This window comes from Manacus candei, unplaced genomic scaffold, assembly GCF_025592945.1.
Source record: "Manacus candei isolate 608988 ecotype Guabito, Panama unplaced genomic scaffold, ASM2559294v1 h1tg000029l, whole genome shotgun sequence".
Taxonomy (NCBI): domain Eukaryota; kingdom Metazoa; phylum Chordata; class Aves; order Passeriformes; family Pipridae; genus Manacus; species Manacus candei.
In genome coordinates, this window is record NW_026138077.1 from 1008496 (window position 1) to 1030657 (window position 22162).

The 22162-nt window shown below is 40.3% G+C and overlaps 1 long non-coding RNA gene across 2 annotated transcripts; it reads left to right on the top strand.

Moving 5' to 3' along the window:
- Nucleotides 1–2993: 2993 nt before the first annotated feature.
- Nucleotides 2994–10562, top strand: LOC127472573 (uncharacterized). 2 transcript variants are annotated; one of them, XR_007905059.1, is made up of 4 exons: nt 2994–3111; nt 4266–4457; nt 6457–6522; nt 10306–10562. It is a non-coding gene; the product is annotated as an uncharacterized LOC127472573 (long non-coding RNA). The 2 variants fall into 2 exon arrangements; XR_007905060.1 differs by lacking the exon at nt 6457–6522.
- The last annotated feature ends 11600 nt before the right edge of the window (nt 10563–22162 follow it).

The following is a 22162-nucleotide window of genomic DNA, read 5'->3' on the forward strand; positions in this document are numbered from 1 at the left end:
CCTTACGACAGCCAGAAGGGGATTATTTACTACTGTGGTTGTATTATAACATAACATGGGCTGGTCTCATTTTACAGCACTGCCAGTACCATTAGAAGGAGTAGTTTTCTATGGCCATCTTGTATTTTTGTTAGGCAAACTAAAAAAGGCTAATTATTAACAAAATGCAGTAACACGTGTATTCCTGAACACACTAAGGCTGTGCCTATCTTATCTTGTTTTAATAATTTCTGAGTCCTGTCCCTCATGCTTAAAAATAAAGCTCACAAAAAGCACTCATAGTATATATTCATGACATTGCTTCCTGAAAACACCTCAGAGAAGGGTTTGCCATTTTTTTCCTTCCCCTCTCCACATCTCTTGGGATGATGAAGCAGACAGGATTTCCCATCCTTGTCTCCAGTATGTCTTCTGCATCAGCCTGTTCTGTGACTCTGCAAAAGCATAATATACATCTTGGTTCTGTGCCAAGATTGCCTGGGAAGCCAGACTTCCAAGCACAACTTCATACCACAACCAAAATCATCTGCCCTTACGGAAATACCCAGCTGACTGTACCGTTAAATACATTTTTGGCGTGAAAAAGCTTCAGACAAGGAAACTTCAGCAAACCCTGACCTTTCCTTGGACATACTTCAAGACATAGTGCAATGTTATGTTCCAATAATAGAAACTCCACAGATGAATAAGCAAATATTTAAATTTTACGGATATCACCCCAAGGGAAATTTTTAGTTAAACATAAATGGCACGATTACCTAATGGGCATAGCAAAATGTTAGGAAAGTGAAGTGTTTGGATAAAACAGCAACCACTAATTTTTCATTTCATTTTTTTCTCAAATATAACATGCTTCTGGAGATCATACTTAGTGAACATACTCGTGGTTCCAGGCCCACACAGTATTTTAATTCCATAAGGTGCGTGGGAGGCTTTTTTAAATCCGCATAATTTTGTGTTATTTTCTTTTTGCATGTTATTATCATCAGATGGAGGGGAAATTAAACATTCTGAATGTGTTAAAAGCCTTGGTCTTCTTGACTCCTATTACCAACTGCTAACTATTGCTAAACTCATCCATTTTTGGAACATGAACAACCTTGATAACATCAGATGAAGACAAAATAAAAATAGAGCTTTGGCAAATCCTGTGAATTGAATTCCGGTATCTCGGAACACCATGTAAAGCTCTTGATTGCCTTTGCAAATGTAGCTCACTACATTAATATTGAAGCTACCTCATTTCCTAACTTTCCTAAGAGCAGCCAGAACTATAGTCATGCTGGAAAAGAGAGGAACTAAATAAAATCCAGGCTATGAATATAGCTGTGATTTGTTTTTTCCTGGAAAAGGTTTTGCAAAAACCTTTCCAGAAAACGTTTTGTGAAAATTATTCCTAACCAACTTTATATCTAGTCTTCCTTTCTTTTGGGGTACAGTATATATCTTGTTTCCTCCTTTTCCTTTGTCTGAGTAGACAGTAAAAGCAACCTTCTTCATCACCTTTATTATTTGGCTTTTAAGATGACCAGAATTGAAATACAGTCCTTATTTTGACATACAGAGCACTTGGATTTTATCACTACTTAGACATGTGCTAATGAAGATGCTTAATGAGCAGCAAGCCTGGTTTTTGCTTGTCTGTGTCGTGTTGACATGACAAGACCACGCATCTGATGCCTCGGGAAGAGGCCCCTGGAGCTCAGCCCTACACAGCAGGGGAAATTCGGGGCTGTAGAATAGGACAGCACTGTCTTGACCCTGCATTTCTCTGCAGGACATGCTGACACATACAAGGTGGTGTCCCCATTCTTTACAACCCCTCTAGCAGCACTCAGAGCAAACATGCTCTGCACAGACCTCCAGTAGGATGATGTGACTCCCATCACCTTCACGTCACAAAGCACAAGGCCGACAAACCCCACAGGTATGGCTGGCTGAGCTCAAGCACCCTCCACTCCAAGTACTCCAGCTCCTGTCCTCAACACCTGCATCTCTCTCTGCACTGATAAAGCCTCTGCCAGACCACAGGCTCAAAAGGATCCTCTGATGAGGCAAGAACATAGGCACCCCATGGCATCACATCAAGGTGTGATGTCATAGCACTGATGTCATGAGAAGGCAGGTTATTATACATCCAGGATACACACGACCCCTTTTCCCCCTTTCACAGGTGAAGAGTTGCCTGAGGTCAGGAAAACCAACTGGGAAGCCTGCAGGAGATGCTTGTGCTTCCAGCCCTTGAGAGAAGCAAGATCCCTGAGAGAAGTCATGCTGGGACAGTGGCACAAGTTCCAGCGAGTGAACACCACAAGCATCTCCATCCTACAACCAAGGAAGTCTGTCCTGCTCCTCGAGGTCCAGCTGAAAAGCTGTATGCAGATACCTGGGCTGCCCTCAGGTCCCAACAGGCTCTGACAGCAGGTACACGATATCTCAGTGCACCAAAGCTCTTGGCTGCCTTCTTACATATAAACATGTGAAAAACAGTGATCATCAGGACCATCAGTAACAACATCAGGGAGAGGCAGATGCACATTTACATGCAGAGGAGAGTAATTTATGCTGATGTAGGTACAATAAAAACAAATCTGGTATGCAAAATCCTAGCAGGTCTAGGCAATCACATCCATGGTGTCCACTAAGAGACCATCACTGAGGTGTGATGCTTCACAGGGTGAAGCTGCAGCCACAATCCACAATTTAGGGTGGAAGCACATAAAGCAAAATTCTGCTTTCTGACCCTGTGGAAAACAAGGCAGGGATGCAAAGATGCATTTGCTGTTCTTTCCTCCCTCCTTTTTGATGATATATTCTCTCTCCACTGGTTATGGATGTACTGAAGCCGTTCTGCTGATGAAGGGATTTATGCAACTGCTGCCTGCAAGCATGGCCAGGGCAGGACAGAGCCAAAGGGGTTGGGGCTGCACATGGAGAACATTCAGGAACAGCTACTGGCATGTGCTTTAGTGACATCAGTTGTGACAACACACCCAGCACGTGGTTACACTCCACATGCTCCAGGGGACCAAGCATGGACAGAGCTGGGAAATGCCACCTGGACTGAGCCCCCCCAAAGAATATGCAAGAGCTCCGTAAGCTAAACAAAAAGTGAGAGCAAAGGGCCACTTAAACAATCAAAAATGCATCTGAATTCCGATCAGATATAACACCAGCTCTTGACCAGCAGCAGTTCTGTTTTTCCTGCCTTTAAACTTTTTTATTGTGTCCATTTAACATTGCTGAATCTCGTACCTTCAGAGCAGCCCCTTCGAAAACAGTTGTTGAGTTGTTGAGTCTGGCTGTAAGTTAGTAAAAATACCAACAGAAATCAAACTCATATCTCAAATTCACGCATTTCTAGAAACATAATTGTTGTATGATCAATGCCTTTAGGTGCTTTACTTGGTAGAGCACTGTATAAGTCTTTTCTGCTACAAGGTGAGAAGAGATAATGGATATTTTTTAAAAGCATGGAATATTTTAAACACCAAGAACCACCAAAGACCCTGAATTAATTCAATTTCAGATTAACAAAAAAAAAGGTCTTCAATGTCAGGTGATCTCATTGCAGTCACAAATATCTGGAAGTTCTGTAATTATTTAATGCTCTCCTCTGTTCATAAGCCTCTTAGAACAGAAGCACATTCTCCAGAGATCATTGGCTTACTGTGTACCTAAAGAAATTAAGCTACAGTTCAATTATGGTAAATATATTTCATTCCCCCTAGGAGTGGGCAGGTGAAAGTTCTTAGGTTCAAACAGAAGTTAGATTAACAATAAGAAAGTTATTTAACCCCTAAGTTATATAGTGAGGTCCTTGCACAGCTTTGCAGGACCATTTCCTCACAACCTGCATAGAAAACGAAGCATAAAAAGCATATATGTTTATTTTTATTATGGATTCAAAATCCATTTTCAAATCCTACCAGTGAACAATCATCCTCCATTCAGTAGCCACGTATTGTGTGAAGTTCTTTAAATAATATTTAAAACGTGATGTAAGCAATATGCAGCATTTAATGATGTCCATCAGTATCCTCTATCACCACCCAAAGCATAAGGTGCAACTGGGCAACAGAAGACCTCTTTCCACTGGAACTGGGTAAACATATAATGCTTTGGCTACAGCCTTGACTTTCCCTCTGCCAATTTAATTTCACCAAAATTCTGATGAAGTTCCCAGACATGAGTGGTTTGTTGGTTTGGGTGGTCCTATCCTATAAGGTCTAACAGAAACCAGTTTTCTCCTGTTTCTTTTAAAGCTCCACAACACGTTGCATATTTCACTAGAAACAGTTTTGCTGTTGCTGGTTTTGCCTTCACCTCCACTGCAGTTTAGTGATCCATAAAGATGTTGAGGCCACACTTCAGGAGAGGACACTCACGTCCTTTAAATGCACCCGGCTGAGTGGCCCTAATGAAGTCAGTGGGAGCACCAGTCTGTGCCAAATGAGGTAAGTAAACCTTAAAACCTCAAAAAGGAGTTTGCTGAAACCAAGATATATAAATGCCAATCTATTGATAATAAACAGAATCAGAAACTGGAGAGCTGAATGGCTTCGCTGACTGCTTTAAAATCAAGATTAAATCAGAGGTTGCCTAAGAACAAGGCTACCTGCTTCATTGACAGAGTGTGGTACATCAGAAAGCAATTAAATCAGACGACTTAGCATTTATTTTTGTTTAAACTGCAGTCAGTACCAGCCATTGACCAATAACAGTATTTAAATAGCAAGCAAGCAGTGTCACTGTTGGGCAAGAAAAACGAACCAGCAAAGATTAGGAAATACGCTGTAGTGGGCAGACAGCTAAGCACAGGCATCAGTTATTTAGGGATTCAGTCGTGCCTGCTGCCCACAACAACAAAAACAACTCCCTCCGCTGTATTTTCAGCAATGAGCTCTCTGCCAACCACAACACAGCAGCTGCAAACTTCACTAAAGATTTCAGCTTAATTACTCCAGCATTCCTCCAAGCACTTACAGCAAGGACCGACCCGTGGCTCTGGAACAGAGCATCCCAGCAGCCTCACATCTCCCTAACAAGAGAGCTTAGACGTGAAAAGCTCCATTCAAGCAGCTGACAAGCTTGAAAGCACCACCCCTGCTATTCAATCTCCTTCCAGTTCAGATATTCTTGTCGGCCACACACAATGACATATTATTTCTTCTGGTCTGTGCTGGCATCCTACAAAGCTACAGAAAGCCTCTCAAGCACACTGCAACATGTTTGTTGCCTCCTCTTCCTGCCCTTGGTGTTAATCAGGACTACAGCAGCTTTGCACAAGAAGGGAGCCTCCATTATTCAGCTGAGAAACATATAGATGCACACATACATATTTTATTCATATACAACATATATAGATATCTATATCTACTGCACAACTTCCACCTCCAGGGAACGCATAAAATATCAATACTTTTATAACGTATCATCAAATTGCAATGCATAATTTTATAAAGGATGGTATTATGATTGTCATACGAATAAGTTATAGACAGGAAAATCTGGGGCATACAAAAAAGCATAGTCATTCACTCTTATAGACAAGCTCTTGTTTTATACCACACAACAGATCCAAAATAATTCTTGGACTCCTGCAAACATAGGCAGGAAAAGAGCAAAGCCCTTTTGATTGGCACGGGGATAAGCTGCTGCTCAAGGAACTCTCTGCTCATGCTGGTAATTTCCTCTGCGATGTTCCCCATGATTGATTTTCACAAGTAGGAGTAAAACAGAACCATGCAAGCTGGGACACTGCCTAGAAAATAAATCTTTGAATTCAGCTGACAAAATGAGTCAAACAGCAATATCACCGGGACCACAATACAGCTTAGGTCGCCTTGCCAAAGAGCAGGAGAATGTACTCAGGAACCACACTCTTAAAGAAAAGCAGTTACTGTTGACAAAATGTGTTTTTAATGGCAGATAGTGCCAGGCTGGGAGTGCTGGTACAGCCTTAATGACATAAGTTAATGCTGTATCAACTTAAACCCTACAGCGTTCTGGAACAATAGCTCTGAGTGACAGAAGTCTTCTTCATACACTATTGAAATCAAATGAAAGGGAAAGGGAAAGGCAAATAGGTTGCAAACACATCTGAAAGGAAATTTAATGGGTGAAATTCACTGTTCACTTTCCTGACAACCACTTCTTGACAGTTCATTGTTCTCATCTTGCTCAGGGCTACCTTTTGCCTACTGCTAAATGGCCGTGGTCTTTTACAGCCTCTGAATAAGCTGCTTCTAGCTACCACTGCCCTTGTTATTTTAATAAAGAACCTTCTTCACCATCACAAGGCTGTTTTCCATTTAAAATTACACCGGCTGGCAAGTCAGTACTTAGAAGCAGCAAAACAACTTTACCAGTGAAGATTAAGGTATCGTCTGCATTCTGCTGTGGTCCACTCTTAGTTTTGACTAAACAGTGGTAACTTACACTGCTCTCCTGCAGAGCACTTACAAACAAAACCCCTCCGAGATCATCTCCTGATGTTCAAGGACAGAAAGTTTGCTAACAGTAAGTAGCCAGACTTAACGGAGAATGGACTAAACATGACACTTCATTCACAGCTCTCAGCCTTATTGCAATAATTGTCATTGCAATTAGAGTTATAAATACATTTACAGGCAAAACATGTTCCAACATTGCATCACATTTGTGATATACACGGTGCTATTGGGGTAACAATATATAACAACATATAAAGAAAGCTTAAAAATAAAAACAATCTGCCTAAAAAGTCACACAACAATAATGCCCAAACAGACAATTTCCCCCCCCTCTTTTCCATTATATCCTGTTAACATAATTCCCTTCTCTGCTCCTTCTAAAATGCAAATCTATTTCCCAGTCTCACAGCATGTGTATTTTCATACCTTGCTGGTCCACACAGTGCAAAAGAGATTTCAACTTGTGCACACTAAGTCTGCATCATGATGCTTATATGCAAGAGGGGGAAAACAGAGATAAGCCAAAGGGGCAAATGTGCATCTCTGCCCCAATTTTATACTCTCTGGATGAAATTACTGCAGTAGAGGAACTACTGTCTCTTGCTAGAGTGAAGAAATTCTATCTGATGAAAAGGATGAGAAACAAGGAGGTGGGGGGTATAAAACAACTTTTTTGTTGTTGTTGTTGCATATCCAGGTGAACTTTAAAAAACAGCAGCTGTAAAAGCCAAAGCCACACATACAATTTTTCCAGGCAATTCATTCTCAAATCTGCCTTCATTCTTTTCCAGTAATTTCACAGAAAAGTTCATAGGCATCCGGAATGAATAATCCAAAGTTACAAATGGGGTATGGAGGCAGATGACACGGGGGTTTTTTGTGACAATTAGTGCCACATAAAGGAGCTGCAGAAACACTCCAAGCAACCACGACTTGGAACCCCAAAACTCAAATCTTTCTCCTCCTTTCAATGTAAAACAACCTAGTGAAACATGGAGCTCATTTACTGACCCGTTTGCAGCCCTTCCCTTGAGCAGGGAAAACCAAGAAAGGCTGACAGAACATGTCAGAGGTTTGGCACACAGAAAGCTGCCACACAGGTCCATGCACAGGAATCCCTGTGTATAATTCTCAGGACCGACTGGTGAATTGGATCAGCAGGTGCAGTTTTTGTCTCTCCTGATGAGACAGAGTCAAGACTGCCAGGCTGACACTAAACTCTTCAACTCATGGTGAAACTCTTCAGCTCATAATGCCCCGGGCCCACAGAGCAGCTGAGCTCTTACCTGACTGACAGAAAGGCAAATTTCTGTGAACCCAGCTTTTCTCCTCACAGGATTATATATTTTGGTGTAGTTACTCTTTGTCTGTATCTGTATTGTCTCCATCTGATCAGGCCTAATACAGACATCCTCTCTGTGACTTCCAATAGAATAATATTCAGTAATAACCTACAAAGCGAGGCTTATAAAGTGATCGCTTCGACTGTACAATCTCTAACATCAGAAGTTACAACAATTTCCTCTTTCTATTCCCTTTTTTCTCGCTACAAAAGTCCAAATTTACATGTTTTGCAAAGAAAGATTCACCCACAGAATTCTGTAGGAAGAGAGAGAAATTCTCAGGAGAGAGTTTTCTTCAACATCCAAGACCTGCTGGTCCCCACCCTCTGTGGGATCTTATTTTTACTGCTTTCATAGATTCCCTACGTTATACAGGAAGTATCCCTTTATTTTTTTTACTCTTTGCTTGCCTAAAGAAAACTTCAAGTAATGCAGATGCACACATCTGTAGCAAGTAACTGCTAATACCTGATACAGCCTGAGAGGCTGCCCCACTGCAAAGCACTTCAAGATTCAACCCAAATAGAAAATATAGGGCTTTCCAGCAAGGATCTTTTTAGCTTCTGCATTTTATTTGCATGAAAAGCACATATAGTATATTTTGTGTCGAATGTAACAGTTTTTCCTTCTGCTCAGTGAATGGATCATAACAAATCATCTGTAAACCTCTACAGCCAGCAGATGCAAGTGTGCTTTCTCTCCCATTGAGCTGTGTCAGAGGGCCATGAAAGTACAACGTGTTCTCCTCCTGTCTCTCACAAATCATGAAAATAAAGTGGTACCAGCTGCTTCGGAACAAATAACAACAGCATCTGTTTTTCCTCAGACAACTACAACTTGTACACCGCTAATAGTGTTTTCCCACTTTTTTACCCTATTGTCACCTCTCTGCATAAAAGACTCTCAAATGTGATATGGGTAATGTAGGATTGAAGGAGTATCCATCACCATTTACCAGGGGTAAGGTGCTAGGGGGAACAGACTAAGTGACTGAAAGAGTCATAAATGAAGCTATGCTCAGGTTAAAGAAAAAAAAAACCAACCAACCAACCGAAATCCCTTCTCAGATCAAATCCTCTCCATCCCAAGGGTTTCATCTACCACATGTGCCCACTCACACCCTCAGAAGCCAAAATTTTATGTTTTTCCCATTCTGCCACTGCTTTCTGGATTAAAGTCAGCACCATCCCAACAGCTCCTCACAGCCACTCCAACTCCAGGACAGGCAGCAGCCAGCACTTGGCATCACATTCTGCAGTTCTTAGCACATCCCGAGAGTAAAAGGGGAAGAATGAATCAGCTCTTTTAGAGTTATAGCATATCTTGGCCATTAGCAGAACAAAACTACAGGAGACAGTGTTGAGATTAATGCATCCCTTCTTTTTCTGCTTCTCAGTTAAGCTTACAAAGGCTTGTCTGTCAACTCCTGTTCTTTCAAATCCCAGCATAAATGGGGTTTACTATGATATAATTATCAAAATGCAATTCAAAAAGGTGTTTTCTTGCTCTTCAACATCAAGTGTATTTGTAGAAGACATTATAGCTCCGGGAAGAGGGGAAAATAATAATAAATCTGCAACAGCAAGGACAGCAAATAACAGCATTCTCATAAGCACTAAGACTTTTATTTTCCCTACTGAGGATGAGATAAAGTTGCACTGTAGGTATTCAAAGGAGCTTGAAGAAAGGGAAGAGCAAAAGATTTCTTCTTTCTCTCTCAAAAAGACAAGAGATGCCTCTGATTTTAGGGGATCAGAGTGGGTTGCAGCACAACTGCTGTTCACCCAGCCTCAAATGGAAAGCATTGCAATACCCATTTATTTCCCTTCCAGCTACATCACCTGGGAGCTGAAAGCCTGTTACATGCTGTGACCTCTCCTTGTCTTCTTCCAGGCAGGGCTGAGGCTGGTGGCAGAGGAGATTAGGCTCTGAGCTCCACTGGTTCCAACTGTGTCATTAGGATGACTCATACTGAGGGAGAACTGTGGTTTTTGGTGACTCACATGATGGCTAGTTTGGAACTTAAGCCCTGTGGTTCAATCCTTAGCCTGCAATCCCTTCAATAATCTTTTAATATGAAGTTTAGTTCATATATAGGGTCAGCAGAGCTCCCTTCACTAAAATTAATTGGAAATGGATTGTGAAAAGCCACTCACATTAATCACCGTGAACGTTAAAAAGAAAGTATGCTTCTTGGGGTGGTTTTTTTTTTTTCAGTTTATCTTTTTAAAGCATACCAGAAGGCCTGCTTACCAAAGCCAGCGCAGTGCAGTCAGAACCAGCAAAGGCTTTTCAGAAACCTTTGTAAGCACACAGCATTCCTGCATCACAGAGAAAACAAACATCCCGATTTTGCCCAGGATTTTTCTCAGGCAGAAAATAGCCCTTCGTGCAACACAGTCATCTTCATCCCCCACCCCAGCCTCACCTTCCTCCCTCCTGGAAACACAGCTGGATGGCTTATAAAGTGTGTGGAATATGTCATTCTGATTATTGATCACCTGCAGGTAGACCATGAGAGGCCTCTCTGAAGAATAAGGAAGAAGAATTAAAGAAAAAAAGATAGGCTGATGTCAACTTTCCCGTCTCCTCAGATGGCACGGTGAGAAGCAGGAACAGAGAGCAGACCGGACAACAGGCCAAATAAAGTTGTTCTTCTGGCTTGGGTGGTGCTGGCACCAAGCCCAGATCTCATTCTCCTGACATCTCCTTTCTGTCCTACAACATCTTTCATCCGAGGCAAAGCACCTCCTGCTCCACCACTGAGCCAGTTCAGGGTTCCAGCTGGCACATATGGGCTAAAGTTGGGCATTTGCTTCAGCACTTTGCTCCTCATCGTCCTCTACCACGACAAACAAAGAGATTGTGGTGCACAGGAACTGGCTCAAAAAGTGCATGTCATAGCTGATCCCAAAATGACCCCCAATGCATCAGTAGAGCTGGTAAGATTTTGGAGCCTTCCATGGCCTTACCCAGAACAGCTGTCCATCCACAGGGGCCGTGAGACCACGTCAGATTAAAAGTTTGAGCTTTGCAATAGATCTTTGCTGTCCACTTTTAGTTAAATTGGCATGATCTTATTATTTCAATCCATAAGTTTCCCGATATCAGCAGTAAATGGTTTCATCCTTCGCATGACAGTTATTTCAGTTCTGAATTGCTCCCAATCAGTCGGCTTAATTCCATCAATAACAACCTAATAAACGAACTTTAATCTTGCAGTAACGGATACTAATGGCAGCTTACTCTGGAGTAGCCTTTAATTGAAGCAATTTAGCCTCAGTACTGGTCACAGCCGAGTGACAGTCCACACTACTGAGGTTTTCCAGGTGAGATCCTGTAGCCCAAGCCTTCAGAGCAAGCCATGTAAGTGGAAAGAAATTGCATTTGTGGACTGAAGTGGCAAACTACTCCCAGAGGTTTCTGAAAGATTTCTTTAGCCATCAGCAGGAAAAATGCTCCACAGTTGGGAGCATTTTGCTCCACAGTTGGTTTTGGGTTGGGTTTTTTTTTTTTTTTTGTTAATATAGACAGCTTGTTTTAAACAAATTGTTAATTTTATAATTTTTTTTTCAGTGAAGTTTGGGGATCAGAAAACAAAATAGTTCTTTATCACAGACACCAGCACAGATCTAAGAAAGGGTACAAGAGAATAAAATGTCTCTGTTCCCTGATTATTCCCCTGGGTTTCACCCATTCCTCAAAAGAGGTGGTGTTTTCAAACAGGTCTGATTTCAAAGAGATTCAAGAATTAAACACTGCCCTTTTTTCTAGCCCTCTCTCAAGAATTCTGCATATAACAGACAACGTCATGGTTTATCATTGTTCTTTTTTAAGGTCCGAGGTTGTTGGTTTTTTTTTCCTCCTTCATCTTCAAAGTTATTAATTCCCATTTTTCTACTACCCATTTTAGAGACCTCTAATGAATGTGACACTGGAAATGAAGAGTGCAGATTGCCAGGGTGGTCTGGGCAGGCTTCAGCAGCCCAAGCGAGCGACTGCTCCGAGGCGACTGAGTGCTGCCAGCACAAATGCTCCACGAGCCTGGGAGAAGACAGATGCTGCCATTTTATTACTGTCTTCTATAAATGAGGCTTGTCATTAAATCCAGGAAGAAAACAAGGACTGGTACAACGTAAAAAATTGAAAAGACACGGGAGCATTTTGAGGAAAGCAATTTACAGTGAAAATAGAGTCTCTGTAGATGTAAAACCACAGTCAGACTTCAGATGACGTAGAGAGAAACCTTAATGCTTTCCTCAAAGATGCATGTATCAAAATTTTCTCCACTGGTGCCATATTTAACCAGTGTTAAGTGATCAGACTGTAAAATGCTTAATCTATTAACTTCTCTGAGGCATTTTCTAGCCAGAGAAAGAAACACTGAGCTGTAACAGCAGCTATCACATTTTTTAACTGATAAATTGAATTAATTACTGCAGACATTTAAATTTCATAGCATAAGATAAGGACAGAAATGTTAACATCCAGATATTTCTATCACCAAAGGGAAGTGCTAAATTTTTCCAGTCAATATTCCCATGGCAACTTTGTTACCGCCAACAACGGAACATGAGACAATGACACAGATTCAGTGTGTAAGATATGAGGGAGAAAGAGAGTATCTAAATGCTTGCAATTTTTTAATTCAGAGAAGGTCAGAAAAATGAGAGATGTGCCCCTACAGTGAAGACAGCATGTGCTGTGTAATGGGAACCCCCTTGCATCCATTGACATGCCCGGGAAAAGGTTACTTGAAGGTTATGAAATAATGGCTTCAATTAGATTTCTAAACTGGAGAAGACAACCATCTATGTGGAATGGTTGAGGAGCAGGGTAATCTCACATGACACCAGAATGCAGGCTGGACAATGCACCTCCTCAGTTTTAGGATGCAAAACTACTTGAACCTCTTGCCCTCTTGCTATTCCCACTGACAGAGTCCTGCCCGTGCCTATAGACTTTAGCAATGGAAAAAGAAAATCAGGAGTAACTCAATGCATTACAACAACCTTCTTCACATGGATCTTTAAAACTTGCAAGAACACTTCAGGGAATTTTAGAAAACAATAATTAAAACTATATTATTCATAGGCATTTTCAAATTTTTTTCTTTTGGTCTAATATTTCTGTTTCTCCCAGTTTTCTACTCCAAGCAGACTTTGTTCTTAATAAAAGCCTTTTGATCTTCTGCCTTATAACCAAATTAACTTTCTCTTTCCCACATTTCTATAAATCCATTTCCCCTAGAGACTCAAACATAATTACCTCAAGCTGTAAACTTGAGATATTTCAGCAACAAAATCGTTAAGTAAATTCATTGTCTGGGGATGGGTGCACGTACCTACTTAAAAAATGTTTGTATTTCAGCAAACATATATGCAGGAAAGATCACAAAAATTGCAGCATTTATTCCCTGTCTTGAGGTATCTGCTTATGCCTCTATATACAACAGGTCATTTTTTCAGCAGCGAAAGCAGGTTTTTATTTTTACTATTAAAGAACAATAACAAGACAATAGTAGGCTAAATTCAGATAAATCCTTGAAGAAATTTGACAGAAAATGAGAATTGTCTCTGAAATTTTGGAAAGATTTACATAATGTGTGGGAACAGCCTTCCACAAGTTCCGGCTGAAGAGACAAACCCACACATGATGCAGGGAAAAAAGTGGCAGAAGTCACACAGCACAGATTGCACCCAAATGATGACCATTTCCTCCTTGAGCAGAGGGAAAGGGGACAAATAAAATTCCCATTTGATGTGGTTCCCTGTGGTGAGGAACTCCAGTCAGCACAGACCCCCGAGGTTCCCGCACCAATACCACAGAAATTAAATGAGACGTTGTTTTCTTCCTGTCCCTGCCAATTTGCCATCAGCACAGCTACACCGAGATCTGGGGCCACCAGGCATCTGACATTATCTTTGCACACAAGGAAAAACAAGGTCAAGGAACCTGAGATTCCCACAGCATCTTATGAACCACCTCATGAGGATATGAATGGCTTGGAATAGCCAGTACTGTCTGCCATGGTTTGAAATTGGCCCCCCAGTCTGAGAAAGGACTCAAAGCTACTTTCTTGGACTTTATGAGAAGAAAAACTGCAGTAAACAGCTGAAGGTTGGTTAGGGAGTGTTTCAGGGGCCCAGAACACTCCCACGAGACAGAGACTGTGTTTCATATCAGCCTTGAAAGGCTGCTCCTGGACTAAAGTTAAAGGGAGGAGCTTAAAGGACTGATAGAAATGTTTTATATATATATATGTACAGTTGCTTTTAGTTTGTACAGTATATTTATTTGTGTAAATAAATGTATATACTTCCCCTTCCCCTTATAGAAGCCTCTGGCCTGAAAGTTTCTCTCTGGTGTTGAGATAAATTGTGGAAAGGGGTGGGGGAAGCCTGTAAATTGGAATTTTGGATTTCTAATGTGGCTCGAACTGCCACACTGTCACAAAGCAATTAAGGAGAGCCAAGTACTCAATTCTCAGCCTCAGTCCCCAGGTCAGAGGATGATGGTCAAGATCTGCAGGGCACTTCTGAGCCTGTTCTCCAAGTGGCAGCTGAACAGAGGAGAGGCACTGCAGTTTACCCAATATTAGCATCATAAAATTAAACAGAGGACAAAGCAACCTCCCATGGAGAGGTCTGAAAATGTAACCAAATCTGAGGCCCACCTCTGCTCCAGAGCAGGAGTCCTACACCAGAGCACCTTTTCCAGCATCTGTCCCTTCTGAAGGGGACAGAGGGATTTTTTCTAAAAGGCTTTAGGCCCTCTGCCTCTGTAGTGCTGGTACTGAGAACAGGATGATTTTACTGAAGTATTTCCTTATCTTCCACTTCAGAAAATAGGATGAATGCCCAGGATAGACCACGAAGAGTTAAAGCCACTGTGGCTGGAGCAGTTTTATATCCAGTTGTTTTATATCCAGTTATATCCTGTTATTGCTTTGCCAGGCATCTTTGGTACAGTATCTCTGTCAGATTCAGGGAAGGAAGAAATCCAGCATCAGCCTATACTGATGCAAATTCAATTGCACTTCTAATAATAGCTGTCATCCTTATCACTTTCCCTGAGAATGTTCTCTGGGTATCCTTCTCCTTTTCTCCTATACTGAAAAAAAAAAAAAAATTGAATTCTTTTCTCATAGCTTATTCAGTGTTTTGAATCCTGATATAAAGGGAGAGCAGCATTATGCATCATTGTTATGGTGATAATGGGAGTAGTTCCAACAGTGGGCAGCTTCCTTGTGATGGTTTGATATTAATGCACTGGTCAACAAAGGGAGTAATTCCTTATTGTGAAATATTCCATTCAATAACTTTATGAAATTTCACAGCCCTGATGAAAACCTGGCCAAATAATTTTTATACTAAAAATACCCCAAGCGATTACTACTAATTTACAAAGATATTTATTCTCCATTCCCAAAAACATTTGTTAACCTTCCCCACCTCCTGACAGTGTTAAGTGTCATTGCATTTCCAGAAGTGAGGTCTCCTTTGTCATATCCCAGCACCCTAGGAAATTAAAATTTATGCCAGGGAAAGTTTCACATTTATCTATAATATTGCACTCCATTGAGAATCTAAGCAGTTTGTATTTTAAAAATAGGATGGTTTACAATCCAGTTCCTCCCAAAGTTGCTGGTAACGCTCCTTCACACTCCCCAGATTACCCCTCACTTTACTGAACAGCTCTGCACACTTTGCAAACTTTTCAGCTGCCTCTTCAGCTATTGGCAGGGTAAAGCACTGTGCACAGCATCCAACATCATACTTCCACAGTTTTTTGGGCAATGTATCCCTGACAGGGTATTCTCCAGAACTTCTCTGTCTCTGCTAACAAGCAGGGTGAATTTTTAACAGAGAACAGAGTACAGAAGCGTTGCAGCAGCGTAAGATTAGCAATTCCCCCTTCCAAATCACACACCCAAATTCTTTTTCCTATATGTTTGTGTAAAAAAAATCACTGACTGGCTTTTTGGTCAACAGTTTGGTTTTTTTTGTTTTCCCCCCATGGCTTGAAGACACGTGTCCAAAATGGAATTACTCCATGCACGTGTCCAGGGCCTTTCCTAATCAGGAATTCAAAAGGAAAATGTGAGCAGAAACAAAGAAAAACACTCTTGGTAACAACAGTTCCAGTGTTAGGGACCAGCTGCTGCCAACGGAGTAACAGCAGTTTTCACATTATCACATCTGCAGCACTTTTCAGAATTTTCCTGCAATGTCAGTATTTGCTCTGCTGCACCAGAAACACCCAACAGTTTCTGATACCAACAGAAGAGGGTGTCTATCCTCTGTGCTTCACAAAAACCAGCAAAACAGAGAGTGATCATCTGAGTTGCCTTATTTCTCCATCAGGCAGTTTTGGTGAAGAACAAAAGTTTAAAGGCAGAAGGCAATAAGCACACCATACAGACAGACACATCTTGCCTATTTTTGCATTGTATAGCCTTTTTTAACACATGACTTATATAGGTCAAATTAGAATTAAAATATCGTATTTGTAACAATCATTTTGCTAATAACTTACAAGATTATTTTAATCACTTTGACATCCTCTATAACAGACTTCAGACTTCTTGCATTTATATATTTATCTGGTTTTTGCACTTAGGCAGACCTTCTTATTAAGGAAAATCCTTCGGTTTGACTCATTCTACATTCCTACTTTAAAAAAAAAAAATAATCCACATCACCTTTAACATTTAGATTATCTACACTGTAAAATAAAAATTCAAATTACCGTCACAAAATCTAATGGGATCACATCGTTTAAATTCACTGAAAAACTAAGGTCATACCACTCAGCCAATAAAGGTTTAAAGTGGGAACATTAAAAGAAATAAAGCAGAAAGAAAATGGGCAGTAAAACATTCTGAGGAGAAACATGAATTGTTTTCTTTTTTCTTACTTAGAAGATATAGATGGCAGTAGGACACATGGGAAAGGTGCTCAGCATGGGAATAAGTCCAGGAAATGTCTATTGACTTCAGCAGAAGGAAATTATAGTCATGTGGCATGGAAAAAAACCCCATTTCCTCGCTACACAAGAGCTGCCTTTATGTCCCAACTTCCCTTTGAGCTGAGACCGAGAGAAAAATGATCACGGGACGGGGAAAAAGGAAAACAAGGAAAAAGATTGCCCTCCCATGGAGACAACAACTCAGTCAAGGACAACACCTCCTTACAGATTTTTCCTGTAGAAATGCTCATTGTGCACTCTGAGACACGCAACACCCATCAGTTCTGGGGAGTGCATGAAATATTCAGGTTGTGTCCACACGCTCCAGTCTGGGCATTAAGACCATCCTAAGCACCCTGCCTGTGGAACATCACTTCTGCTGCAGCCTGGAAGATCAACAGCTGCTCTTGATGCCTGTCTGAGCCCAGCATCCCCAAACCCCTCAAGGTCAGGAAATCGAGGAGTGCATTGGATATTCTTGTTTTAATAACAGCGAGGAGAGCACTAGGTCTCCCCAGGTAGTGCTCCAATTCAAAGCTGTCAGTTCTCTGCCAGCACTTACAGCAAAGAGTAGCATCATGTTGCTTGTAAATGATGAAGGATTGCCTAATTCTTCCCTGGTTTGTTCACATACATCTCAAGAATGCAATATGTGGGTGACAAGTGACAAAGAATCAAAGTGTTTTAAAGTAATAGTTCATCCTGCAGGAAACGGAGCTTCACCTGCCTGTCTGAGGCTAAAGGAATATGCTCCAGAGAACAGAAATAAATTAGAATTGTCAACATCCTGGCAGAAAAGAGGCTCAACAGAAATAATAGTTTTGGTCTTTCCTTACCTAAGAAGCACCAATAATATTGTCACGTCCCTCTCCCGAATAGCTGCAATTCTTGCTTTACAAAGACACCTAAGGGCTCATTTCATTTTAAACATATTTTATTAATGAGTTATTCCACTGAACAACTTGATATTATCTCCTTCTTCCTGTGCTTTCAACGGAAGAGCTAGCAAGCTACTTTGCAAAGCAGCCTCAGTCAATCTACTTTCAAGGGGTTTTTAATGTGTCATGTCAGGTGATAAATATCTCTCTGTCTCCACTAAGCCAGAAAAGAAGCCAGAGACTTCAAGGAGACTGCTTGATATTTGCAAACTTTGAAAAAGAAATGACAACACATCAATTATACCTAAATAGAGGAACACAGCTTACGCAGGTATAGAGCAGATTGTTTTCAAGATATAACTCTAAAAAATGCCAAACTTTTATTTCCTGGGAAAAAAAAAAATAAAGCTTGCCCAGTTCCTAATTATCTTGGGTCATTTTTTAGATGGTAAACGTTTTATCTAACGTGGTGGACTGTAAACAAATATAATGAGTTGAGTTTTTCAGGTGAAAATATCCTTTTTCTCACTCACAAAATAACCTACAAAGACATTAGCTAATCAAGAACACTAGCAAAATAAAATCTTAGTAGTTGGGGTACGTCTGTGTAATGTAAGAGTAAAATTGATGGAGTGTAGTGTTTTCCACACAGACTGCATGGTCCTGTGAAATAAAAAATTCTTTGGGTACTCTGATTAATGCATGAATATAGCTGAAGAATTGACCAAAATAATTTTAAAAGGAACGTAGAGAAAGGGAAGAGATGTTTAAAAATAAGTTTATCCTGAGCCATGTTTGTTTCCCACATTCATTTTCTTGAGTCACATCACAATCAACCCTCAAAGGGTATATATTAATTCTGAATGCAAGAAACTTGATCAATGTCAAGTATTAAGTTTAACAATAATTTGTGAACAATCCAAACTACCAAACCAGTGCACCTAGGCCAGGACAAAGCTGAACCTGTCAACCAACTTCAATACATTCCTACTTTTATCCTTTCCAGGAGCCCTTTTGGCTTCAGCAGGGGTTAAGAGTTGTCACTGGTTTCTCTGTCATAACTGCAAATTTAAAGCTGGACCATTATTGCTTCAGCTCTCCAGTAATGACCCACATCTGCTTATCATTATCATAATCCCCAGAATACACCACAGGTAAACACCACGTGGGCTGGTTTTCCTGGTTTTTAATGTGACTTTGCTTGATTGCTCTGTTCTGTTTCAGTGCATCTCTGGCTGCCTAATTGCATTACTGAGGCTTTCAATAACCACAGCATCACCAAATACAGTAAGACATTGCTGGAAAAAACACACTTCATAATTTATAATTCATTTACTTTGGGGAAATTCCTTAGCTTTTTGACTTTACAAAGCTTGTCTTCAGATTTCTCTTTTTTTTTTTTTTCCTGTAATATCCAGTACCTTGTTTGCTTTCAAACCATTAGTTCCTGGGTTCTGCAGGTAAATTATAAGGCTTGGAATGCCAGTAGCCCTGTCTTATTCAGATTATATCAAGAGCAGTCTGAAAAGCTGCACACTTTTTCATTAAAAAGTTTGCTTGCTTGTTTAAGAAATCAGTAGTACTAATTAAATCAATATTTTACTGATCCTTCCCCACAGACTTCCTACTCTTATTCAAGCATTCACGCCCCGCTCTCAATGCTGGTTTTCTGCTGCAGTTACAGGCTGCACTGGATGGATCAGCACTGATCCCTCAGACAAATTCGTGGTTGTTTCCACTTGCAGAAGTAACAAGCATCTTTGTTAGACAGACTTACAACAAAGATTAAATACTGACGGGATTTTAAAAAGCTGCACTTAGTCTTTAAGAATTTCTGCTTATTAAAACGTGGTGCAGAGGGCGCTCTGAACTCCAACACAATAAAATCCATGTGTGGTCTTATCAGTCTGGGACCAGGAAAAATATAACCACATCATGCAGTATCTTGTGTAAACTAATTATTTCTGCTGCAGCTGATCCAATTTGGCTCACTGCAACTGGAACCAGACATAAAGCTTCCAGACAAGCTGATGGGGGACAGAGTGGCAGCATCTTCTGTCAGGGCAGAGGGACAACTAAGGCTTAGGATGCTCCATTAAAAAGAAAGTAGGTCTTTAACTAGTTACTTTAGTTGGCAAAGGCAGCCAGACTTGAGAATTCAAACTGTGGAAGAGGTTCATGTGAAGGTGCTCTCTCTCGTTCCCATCCCTCACCTTCTCAAAAGAGCTTAGTTTATAGTACAAGAAGACATTTCAGACAGAAGTGAATTAATAACTGCGTCAGGAAAGAAATAAGGGACAACTAAGAAACACCTAATAATAAAAAACATTACTCACCAGAAGTGAAATGCAAGTCACATAAGTTATGTCGTGCAGGGATACCAAAGACACAGAGTCACACTGAGATGTGTGGTGTAAAGAAATTAAAAAGAGATGGGAAAGGCTCCTCAGCTGAATATTTCTGCAAGATAGACATCAAAGAAAGAAGAAACTTTTTCTGCATATTAGACATAGGATAAATCACACTGTGAAAATAAGACAAGTAATTTGCTTCACATTTCAACAGGGAAAAAAAACCACCCAAACAAACAGGTGAAATAATGGAAATTAGAAAAGGATATTATTACAACTGAAGTATGAAATATGCAGAGGATGGTAAATCCAAGAATCTAGGCATAAAGTACAGACCCAGAAAGTTTTTTGGTCTTTTTAAATTATCAAAATCATGGATAGTTTCATGTGTAGAGACAAACACTTATATTTAGGTGGAAGGAGGGCTAGGAGAGTGATCTGGACCATTTCTATATGGCTGTTTAGTGTGTCAAAACAGTTTTCATCTCTCAAAGAAAAAGCTGTAGGTTTCCATTCCAAGGAGAACTTTACTCTGATAAACTCTGGACAAAGTACTGCATGTCTATATTCTGACTGTCACTGGGTGCTAATATCACAAAATAATTTTACATTGCCAGTTGAGATTTCTATCTTGCATAAGTCAATTAAATTGAAATATAAAAGGTAAACGGCCAAAAGTAGATGTTGGTGCTGCACTGTCAAACATTTATAGCTGCACTCAAAACATTGATCACTGGTCTTAGGGAGAAAGTCAGTTATCACTTTGTCAAGTCAGGCTGTTCTGTTTACTGCAACTAAACCTGGACAATCTTTTTTGCTGTTGCTTTTTGGGAATTTTACATTTATTTATTTTCAATAAGGTGTTAAGCACCAGGCCAAAACCAGTGTTTTTGGTATTAAAGCAGGGCACATATTTTTATGCCAGCCAACTTTCATTCTAGGAGGTAATTTCTATTAAAAATAAAATAAAATGAAGAAATCAAGAAAGTATGAAGCCATCAACTGATACAGTATTTGAAGACAATATTGAGGTTTCTCCAAATTGCTTGGTTATCAGATCTTTCTCTTCTTGTTTTCCAATTTAAACAGAGTAAAACAGATGTAGTTGCTGGTGTTCACAATGCTGCTGCCCTCCACCACTCCAGCTGTGATGCACTTAAGTAACAGGAGGAGTGTATATTCACGTGAAATTTTACTGCCACAAGCTGGTTTGGGGTGGGTGATCCAGCAGTAGATAAACAGTGATTTTTCAGTCACATCAAGAAGACAATTTTGGTACCTGTTACACATTAAGGGTTTTTTTTTTAAGCTCTGCAAAAGAATACTGTAGTTTTGAAGTTTCATGTCAGATGGGTGACATAAGCAGCCCTGAGCTTTTGGTTTGTCTTGAACATAAAGTGTTACCTAAAGTTCATGAAAAATGTGACAGATCTACACATTGATATTTAACTGCTGTACTTCCTACATACCTTTACCTTAATGGAGTGAAAATACATAGACTCACTTATTTTTCCTACTTAAATATGAGGTGGTACCTCCTGTATATTTTTACTGTTAGAAATTAAACAGATTAAAGCCAAAAAAATAATTACCCTAACTTGCCCCAAATGACAATTTAGACTGTCTGAGTTGCACATCTCAAGCAGGCTTTCCCTCCCCCATCCTGAATAAGCAGCAGTGACAGCTTTGCTACAGCAGCATTTGTAATTGGCTTCAGGCACCACGGTCTGTGATCGCTGCAGCTGATGTGGTAGATTTAACCTGAGATATGATAAGTTAAAATAAACAGGGTGTGATGGAGCTGATAAAATGGGCATCTGGAAAAAACACTATGATCATGGAAAAAAAAAAAAAATAAAGGATATCATCCGATACAAACCTTCAAAGAGTGTTTGTCAAAAAACAAGTATGGATAGATTTGAGCTTTGTTGGCTAAACTAATTTACTGGTATTGAAACAGAGTTTCAATATTTAGAATTAGATTTAGCTCTGACTGGAACTCTTTGAATCCAGCCATTCCTGCCGATGTTTCCTCTGTACAGTGTATAAGAAAAAAAATCAAGAAGTCCGTTTTTCAAATAGACAGAATGGCCTGGAAATTTTCATAACGGGTAAACTCTGCTTCCTCACAGTTGCAAAATCTTTCTAAACGCAGCTAGGAAAAG